This window comes from Pistacia vera, unplaced genomic scaffold, assembly GCF_008641045.1.
Source record: "Pistacia vera cultivar Batoury unplaced genomic scaffold, PisVer_v2 Contig240, whole genome shotgun sequence".
Taxonomy (NCBI): domain Eukaryota; kingdom Viridiplantae; phylum Streptophyta; class Magnoliopsida; order Sapindales; family Anacardiaceae; genus Pistacia; species Pistacia vera.
In genome coordinates this window covers 539,772-550,000 of record NW_022196047.1, presented here as the reverse complement: position 1 = coordinate 550,000, position 10,229 = coordinate 539,772, and the positions used below count along the sequence as shown (strand labels likewise).

The 10,229-nt window shown below is 36.1% G+C and overlaps 1 pseudogene; it reads right to left on the bottom strand.

Annotated features, from left to right (window-relative positions):
* The window catches only part of LOC116131718, a 1,055-nt pseudogene extending 929 nt beyond the window's left edge, over positions 1–126 (bottom strand).
* Between the last annotated feature and the right edge of the window lie 10,103 nt (positions 127–10,229).

Below are 10,229 nucleotides of genomic sequence, written 5' to 3'. Positions count from 1 at the left end.
ACCACCACGACGCCGATTCTCGTTATTTTTCCGAGCCTCTCATGCCGTGACTTGGCTTCGACTTTGAGTATGATGAATGAGTGGAAAGATCTTTATAGAAGTCCCTGTCCGATTNCAGAAATACATCTAGCTGAATATACACACGGCAATTCTTGAACAAGTGACCTCCTGTTTCTTATTATTATCACAGATTTACAACAGAAGATAGCTCTCCAAAACTCAATTTCCACGACGTAAACAGACGAAACATAATAGTCAATAGAGCTGCTTTCCCAGTATTATATAGACTTAATCCTCTATCTTGCACCTCACTGATCGCCAAATGATTGCTAAAACTGAAAAAAACTGACAAAATTTCAGCAATCAGCCTAGCTAATCACACTCTTACAATTGCTTAGGATCATTTCCAAGCAATACCCACAAAACATAATCACACAAAAGAAAGAACCCGTCACCACAAAAAATACATCTCAACCAATTATAATGAACTTCTCTGTAACACTACACATTCTTCACAACCCAATAGTTCAAATTCAAAGCTATTCACAATCTCCAAAGAACAACACCCACAAAACAAAACCACACAAAAACCTAAAACCCATTTGCAAAATCAACTCAAAAACACTTAACAAACAATCAATAAACAATAAATCTGTGAAAAATTATAATCAATTTCCAGTAAAAGTTGACACATAAAGCAAAAATTTTTATCACACAAAAGGCTGAGAAATGGACCTATAAAGCTCTTCCATGTTTAGTCCACTATCGTTGTGATTGTAAATCTCGTGAATCGCATCCTCCAAAATCTTCCACGTCTTCTCTGCGTACTCCGGATCCACCACGACCCGGTGCTTGAACGCCTCTGTTTGAAACGTCCTCTTCTTTGGACCACTCATCTTGTTGAAAGCTTAACTCTCAAGAAACCCGATTACTCGAGTCGTCTTCGCTTCAAACATTTGACCGGATTCTAAGAAGTTGAGGAGAAAAATTCGACCCGAATTTCCCAGAGAACAAACAAGAGAGAGCTCCGCGACCAATGAAGCTCTTTTTATACTTTCCTTTAGTGTTAAATTACTCTTTTTTCTCATACTTCAATTCATTAAGAAAAGACAAAGCGAAGGCTCAAAGAAGGACATTGAGAACAGATGAAGCGGTGTCTGCTTTCGCTTTTGCTTCACCTTCTTTATCGTCCATTACAATCACAATCTTTTTCTCCTAACCCAAAGTGACAAAGGACGATACATGAAATTTGCAGTGGCCTCATTAGTCCTTCCTGGTGCCTCCCAAGTAATAAAATAATAAAGAGTAAAGGGTATGTTCCCACCCAAAGATTAGCGAAATGACGAAATGACAAGTTTTCACCTATGGTTTGATTTATTCCAAATTTTTACTATTAAATTAACGAAAATCATTTAATATAACGGTTAAAAGGTATTTGGGTCTTTTTATCTAAAAATAATAAACCCTACCCTCTCAAAATTTCTGCAAACCCAACCCTTCCTCTCCACCTCCACCACCACCACCAACACTAATAACTTCAATCTACCACACGAATACACCTCAAAATCCCAACAAACTGCATTCAATCAACTTCTTTGATCAAATCTCAATTGGAAAAACAAATCCTGTCGCACAAAGGCGCGCAAGATGTGTTCAGCGGCAGACGGTTCCATACTATACTCTAACAGAGCAGAGTTTTATACTTATTAATATAGAAAGAGGGTTTTGATGAAAGACTTCATGTGCTTAAGTTGTTGCTACCGTTGGAGCATTTCACTTCAAAGAAAGACAACGGTTTTAAAGTCAAGTGGTTGGAGCTTCAAGTGGTGATTTGTTGAATTTTGGGAGATTAGATTGTTGAAAAAACAACCATTATCCACTCACCCACCGGCGCACACCATTTGTCTGTAAAAAAGCCACAATGGTGGTTGGGTGGCGGTAGTAGCAGTGGAGATGAGTGAGGAGTGGGAGATGAAGAAGAAGGGAGGGTAGTTTGGTAATTGTACCCCTACATATATGGAGTTGACTGATTATGTTACTTTAAGGGTGGGGATTTGGAATAAATGAAACTACGGTGAAAGCTTGTCTTTTCACCAATCTTTGGGTGGGAACATGTTGTTTACTCAATAATAAATTGTTATATTATCAAGTCAATGAGAACCTTATTTCTAATTATTAACATAAGAAATAGTTGAATCTAAATTTCAACTGTTTAAAATTAAATTCTAGATAACCAAATTGACCAAAATAACCAAAATATAAATTGGGGGTTTGTAAAGTCAAAGAATCTAATTAATTACTATAACAAAATTATGAATGAAAATCAATATAAAAACAAATTTAGTTCTCGATTCAATTTCATGCTCACAATCAATGTATATTCTCAATTGCAACGCAATCCTATCATTTCATGGGAATATCAACCCTAGGCAGTAACAAGCTCTACTACCAAAAATTCTCCTTAATTCTGACTAATGAAACATGCTCTTTAACAGTCTCTAACCATTAGACAACCATAACAAGCTCTCGAGATTTAATGTAATGGTTGCTTTAATTCCAATGAAATAGGTTAATTTAAGCAACAATCTCACAAGCTCAGATTATTAAACTTAGGTTTTGTTATTCAAGTAATAAAATAGAAAGTTTATCTACAATGTTCTATTACTAATTGCTCTCACATGATTAGGAAAAGATCGATTACGTAATACAATCCCTAATTCTAGTAATCGATATCAATTCAATCAATCTACCAGGCTTGAAGTAAATTAAACGAATCAAATATCATATTCCATTAAAACGGAATAACATAAATCAAATCCATAGAAAGGGAAGAGATTACATTACTTTATCAATTATACTATCGATATGTGTTAGTAATTGAAATCGTTTTGAACTGAATTGAAAGAATTTAGCCAAACATCATAAATTGAGAACAACAAGTGTTTTTGAATAAATCCCCCTGTATGTGTTTTTTTTCCTTAAAAATCTAATGTTCTATTTATAGCCCCTTCAAATAACCCTAAAAAATGTGTGTAAAGCCTCCCAAACAGTTTACAACTCAAATTCCTAAATTGTAGGCTTTGAGTCCTACTCTTTCTAAAACAAGTTGATTAATTTTTGGCTGGAACTTGTGAGCTGATTTCTTGTCAGAAAACAACTGAATTTGGGCCTGGGATCTTCATGAAAGTTGTAGCCCGGGTTATAAGCTTTCCAAAGCATCTTCAATCATCTCACTTGGACTCTTAGAACTCAAGTTATATCCAAATTATTGACCTGTGCCCAAGTTGTGACGGGATTGGATCTTTCGACTTTGATGTAAACTTTGAATATCCAAATCTACTAGGATAAAAATGCGTAAGCCCAATCTAAAAAGCTCAAGCCGTCTGCTTCATACGTCAAGAAGACTTCTCTTCAAAAGCCTTCCAATTAAACTGGAATTTTCAGGAGTTTATATATAATTAATTCGGATCCAAGGGGTATTGGTTATTTGGTGATAATAATTAATAAGCGATTAGGGTTTGTGTAACCACCTCTCCCAAATCAAATTTCAATCAATCATGACCACCAAAAGACTCATCGGCCTCCTTTCTTCAAAAGCCCAAAAATAATGAATCTAATTTGCTCTCTATTTGCCGTTGAACCGGAAAGTGTATTTTTTTTTGTGGGAAAATATTTTAAAAGTCTATGGAAGAAAAAGTATTATTAAACCATTATTTGGGTGGAAAAAAGCCGTTAACTCTTTTCTTTTTTCTTCTTCCTTTCTTATAATAAATAACTTCTAAACATTCTTCATTATGAATTAATTGATTAACAAAGAGGATAATCACTCTTATATTGTAACACCAAATAATTACATTCTCCGGTGACGACGACGGTTTTGAAGCTAGCCCTTCACTGCAAGGGTTGCATCGAGAAGATTAAGAAGACTGTGCAAAAAACCAAAGGTAAGTTTGAGTGAATGATCATTGCTACTCATGTTCCGTACCGTTCCTGTTATGGCGTCGTATTCAATGTCTCCATATTATGTTGGCCATGTATAAAATTTAACGTTGCTTACTTAATTACAGGAGAATTGAGCATGACTGGACAAGCAGAAAGAGCTGGTTACTTTACAAGGAAGAATGGACGCTAAAGCGTTGGCTGAGACTCTGAAGGAGAGATTGAAGAGGCCCGTTGAGATCGTGCCACCTAAGAAAGAAAAGGAGGAGAAAGAATCCAATGGTGGCGGTGGTGACGAAGGCTGAGATGGTGGGAAAGAAGATGATGCTAAGAATGGTGGAGAAGGCGGTGGTGGGAATTTACCCGGGCTGAGCTATGGATACCTGTACCCGTTGAGTGGATACGAATACGGGTGCCCGGTTGGACAAGTTCATGCTCATGCTCACCAGACAGGGGCGGATCCAGCATACTTGAGAGTAGGCCTGGCCTACCCTCAGATTTTGAAAAAAATTTGCCAATATTTATAATTAATGATTTTTATATCAAAAAGGTACAATACATATGGCCCACAAGCCACAATCAAACTAAAACTAAAAGCTAATATGGTAATGGTGTAATGCAAAGGCTCACCCATCATAAATATTGCGAGACCCACTAGTTATTAGTATAAATATATTATATATATGCCATATGCGGCCAATCTCTATAAAATCACAATTTTTTATCCCTAATTTTATTAGGGNTTCACACTTCATGTAAGGTAGCTCTTTCATGATGGTGACAATAATGGATAATCAACTCACGATGCAATAAGGTCATGTTATAGAAAGAGACTCAGTGGACACAACATACCAGAGTTAGCACACAGATAAGAGAAAATAAGTGACAATTAGAGTGCTAGCACATATCAAGGAGTAGTCTTAACAAACAAAAATAAAAGTAGCATGTTAAAGCTTTATTCATCAACTGAAATGAAAAACTATTCAAGTTGAAGTAGTCCAATGGACTTCCTCAAGAAAACAAAAGTATTATAGTCTAGTGCTTTTGTAAATAAATCAGCCAATTGGGGTTTTGTGCTCACATGAGCAAGTGCAATGATGTTTTCCTGAACTAACTCTCTAATGAAATGATGCCTTTTGTCAATGTGCTTAGTCCTAGAATGTTGGACCGGGTCACAAAATATTATTACACAATCTTGGTTAATACCATAATCATACAACATTTGCTTTAACCATAAAATTTGAGTGCAACAACTCCCTGCGGTAATGTACTCAGCCTCAATAGTGGATAAGGAGATTGCATTTTGCTTCTTGTTGTACCTTGTGACAAGATTATTTCCAAGATAGAAACATCCACTTGAAATACTTTTCCTATCATCCAAACGTTCTGCCAAATCCGCATCACTATATCCAACCAAACAATTATTAGAATCAAATGAGTACCAAAGACCAATTTCACACAAACATGAAACATATTTCATGATTCTTTTCACTGAATTCAAGTGCAATTCAGATGGATTACTTTGAAACCTATTACAAACACCAACACTAAAACAAATATTAGGTCTGCTTGCAGTTAAGTAAAGAAGACTTCCAATCATGCTTCGGTACATCTTATTGTCTACCCTTTTACCATGTTCATCTTTGCACAACTAAAGGGTAGCACTCATAGGGGTTCTAGCCTGCTTTGCATTCTCAAGACAAAATATTTTCAACATGTTTCTAGCATACATTGACTAGGAAACGAACACGTCATTGTTCATTTGTTTAATTTGAAAGCCAAGAAACATATTCAATTCTCCTACCATACTCATCTCAAACTCATTTTTCATCAGACTAATGAATTCAAGGGCATGTGAATGAGATGTATAACCAAACACAATATCATCAATGTAAATCTATGCACATATGATTTAATTGTTAGCACGCTTAATGAAAAGGGTTTTGTCAGCATTACCTCATTCATAGTTAAAAGGAAAGTTTTCAACCTTTCATACTAGGCCCGTGGGGCTTGTTTCAAACCATAGAGAGTTTTATTCAATCTGAATACATGATCAGGTTTGTGGGATCTTGAAAGCCAATAGGTTGTTCAACGTATACTTCTTCAGTGAGCATTCCATTCAAGAAGGCGCTTTTGACATCCATTTGAAATAATTTGATCTTGAGGTAGTAGGCAATAGACAGCAACAACCGGATTGATTCAAGTCGATCAATAAGGGTGAAGGTTTCATCAAAGTTGATTCCTTTAACTTGTCTATATCCTTGAGCTACAAGCCTAGCTTTGTTTTTAACAACATTATCAAACTCATCAGTTTTATTTTTGAAAACCGATTTGGTACCTATCATGTTGATTCCCTCTGGTCTTGGTACAAGCATCCACACATCATTTCTTTTGAATTGTTCTAGTTCTTCTTGCATCGCTACAATCCAATTTTCATCTTCCAAAGCTTGTTTGACATTCTTCGATTTTGCAAGAGAAACATAACACAAATGGTTAATTTCATTTTGTCTTCTCCTTCTTGTAACTGTTACCTCATTTGGATCTCAAATCATAGTTAAAGGTGGATGAGCTTTTTGAACCTATGTTAGTGGATCTTTCCTTCTTTGATTTCTACTTTGAAGGTTTTCATCATAAAGATCAACGACAAGCTCTATCCCCTCATTTTGGAATGATGAATCAACAGATGATTCTTTGCATGGAGCAGATCCCGTTACTGTAGCACCAGTGGTAGGTGACAACACATTTGCCAAAGGTTTAGATTTAGGAGATTCAGTAGTGTTCACACCATCTTGTGTGGGCACACAAGGAATATATATGTCTTAAATTTCACATTCTTGAGAATATTTTGAAAAATCTTCTACATCACTAAACACAACATTAATGGATTCTAAGACTTTTTTAGAATGCATATTATAGATCCTAAATGCACGGCTATTAGAAGAATATCTAATAAAAATTCCTTCATCACTCCAAGAATCAAACTTACCTAGATTCTCTCTATCATTCAAAATGTAACATTTGCACCTAAACACAAGAAAATATGAGAGATCAAGTTTCTTACATTTCCACAGCTTATGGGGAGTTTGAACAGTACCTTTTATAAGGTAAACTCTGATGGAAATATGACATGCCAAATAAAAGAATTGGAAACTGTGTGCACTAAGAATTGATGTGCACACACACATCAGATGAGTCAAGCCAAATAAAAGGATTGGCAGCAAGTGTGCACACACACACAATTCATAAGTTTGACAAAAACAAATATTCTACAGCAACTAATTTCAAACCCAAGATGACAATCAACAATATAGAGAAGCAAACAACACAATAAGGACACACAAACAACAGAGCGATATACATGCATGTTCATTTATAAATGTTCTATCATTAAGTAATTAACTAATTGACTTCATGGAAATAAAAGCTTGTGTAAATATTGATCATGAACCAATTTCAACATGTATATCATGTATCAAGTTGATGCCGACCCCCAGGCTATGAGGCCTTGCCAGGCAATGTTTTCTATTTACATTCCCGTCTCTTAGAAAGAGCCGCTAAACAATTGGACTAGACAGATTCGGGTTCATGAATCACAAAAGGTTTCATCTTATACAGTGCACAAATAATACTAGGCAAGAACATATTTATTCTTTCACTACATTTTTCTATGAATAATGCAAGTTCGGATTTAATTTAAAAGCATAAAAGCATTTGTATCTAAGATTTTTCACCTAAAATACAATGTATGAAGCGATTTGAAGCCAACTGAGTAGGCAAAATCTATCTAGCATCCAAGTTAAAATACAAACTAGTTAAATTACATGACAAAACAAAAATTAATTAGTTGAAAATTTTTTCTAGGTCTTAATTGTTAATAATTTGAGTTAGGAATCATTTCTTGTAATACATGCTTTGTACAAGACGTAATTACATGGATATTGAGTGTTGAAGGAGAAAAATTATGTTGACAGTGAATCATATATTGTTTATTAACTTATGACCCCACTGCAAAGTGTCAGAGTTTAGGCTAGAAGTAAGGCTAGAGAGGTAGAGTACTATCGAAGAATGCCAACAGAAAGGAAGCTTGACAAAAGTAGCAAAGATGGTGTTGAAGATGTCAAGAACAAAGAGAGAAGAGATTATTGTATTTGTAACGTGTATAATAGCCAATTTATACTATGGCTATGAGTATAATAAAGGAAATACAATAATACAATAATGGAAATACAATAAAGTCTTAATTACAAAATATTACAGCATAAAACCAAATAAGCACCATATCAGTAATCACTTGATTCCAGCATGAATATCTTTAGCATTCCATATTTCATCACTCCCCCTCAAGCTGGTGGTTTTTATATGTCGAAAACCCGAAGCTTGTGTAATAAATATGAATGTTGATGACTGCATAAAGGCTTCATAAAATTGTCTGCTAGTTGTTCTGAGGCTCATATATGCATAGTTTTGATAATCCCTTCTTGAATCTTTTCTCATACAAAATAGCAGTCAATTTATATATGCTTAGTTCTTTCGTGGAAAATTGGATTTGCTGCATCATTGGCAGCTTTTTGGCCATAGTATAAAGTGACTAGTTTTCCTATCTGTACTCTTAAATCTTTTAGTAATCCAAGGATCTAGACAATCTCACAAGTTGTTTTTGCCATTACCCTATATTTAGTTTCTATTGAGGATAGCGATATTGTTGACTACTTTTTCGTTTTCCATGATATGAGAGACTCTCTGATTTTAAGATAAAACCCTGTGAGAGACTTTCTAGCCATAGGACAAGTACCCCAATCTAAATGGCAATATGAGTGAAGCCTTTGGCAATGAGACAGACTTTGAACCGTTCTATTGAAGCATCAACACGATGGTTGATCTTGTAAACCCATTTGCAGCCAATACGTTTTTTTGTGAGGAGGACTCGGAACAAGACCCAAGTATGGTTTTGAGAAAGAGCAGTGAGTTCATCGGCCATGGCTTGACACTAATGTGCATGGGAGATGACATTAGAATAGCATGAAGGCTCTTGCTGGGTAGAAATCTGACTAACATAGATCCTATGGGCAATGAAAAGTTTGTCATAACTAACATAGTTAGAAGTAGGGTAAGGAGTACATGCGGTAGTCTTAATGGTAGAACAGACATAATCTTCTATCCAAATAGGAGGGCGGCTAGTCCGTATGGATCGTCTCTGAGTAGGAATAGGAACCACAAGAGGATCGTTCAAAGGTGGAGATGGATTGGTATAATATCTTTGGAGAAAAATCAGGGGAAGCGGGAGCTGGTGCTGAGTCTGATTTGGAGGGTTCTAGATCATGAATGGGATACATGGTATAACAGGGCCCTGATGGAGAGTTTGTTGAAGGATCTTCCAAAAAAGGTGAAGAATCCTGAATGTGATTGCAAGAATTGGAATTGTCTTTAAAAGGAAATGAGTCTTCATGAAAAATCACATCTCTAGAAACCAAGAATTTTGGTAAGGTGAGATCATATAATTGATAGCCTTTCTGATACATTGGGTAGCCCATAAATACACATTGAGTAGCGCGAGAAGAAAATCTGTCCTCCCCCGTCGCCGCCCCCCCCCCCCCCCCCTTCTCCCCCTCTCTTCTAAATTAGTAGAATAACATAAACACCAAAAAACTCGAACACGAGCAACTGTAGGTGGTTTGCCAAAGAGAAGCTCATAGGGTGTCTTACCATGGAGGACCCGACTTGGCATCCGATGGATCAGGTAGGTGGCCGTGATCACACATTCACCCCAAAATGTGATAGGGATGTTGGATTGGTGTTTTAAGCCATGGGCAACCTCTAGGAGATCTTTATGTTTCTGTTCAACTATGTCATTTTGTTAAGGGGTATAGACACAGGAGCTTTCATGGATAATACCAAAAGAGGAAAACAGGGTGGAATAGTGAGTATTAAATTTTAAAAAATCCCAAGCATAATCAATTCGAATACGTTGAACTAAAAGATCGAACTGGGTTCTGACCACGGACAAAAAAAAAATTAATGTGAGTGAGTGTCTGCGTTTTAGATTGCATGAGGTAAATCCAGGTTCCCCAAGAAAAGTCATCAATAAAGAATCTAGAGCCATTGTGATTGGCTGTGTGATACGGACCCCATATGTTCATATGAACTAAAGAAAAAATGCGTGTGGTGGAGGTTGTGCGTTTGGGAAATGTAGTGCGAGATTGCTTTTCAATAGGGCAAATAGGACAATTAGGATATAGTGGATGTATGGGATAAGTGTTTGGTATTGCAAATAATGTCGTCACTGGCCCTGA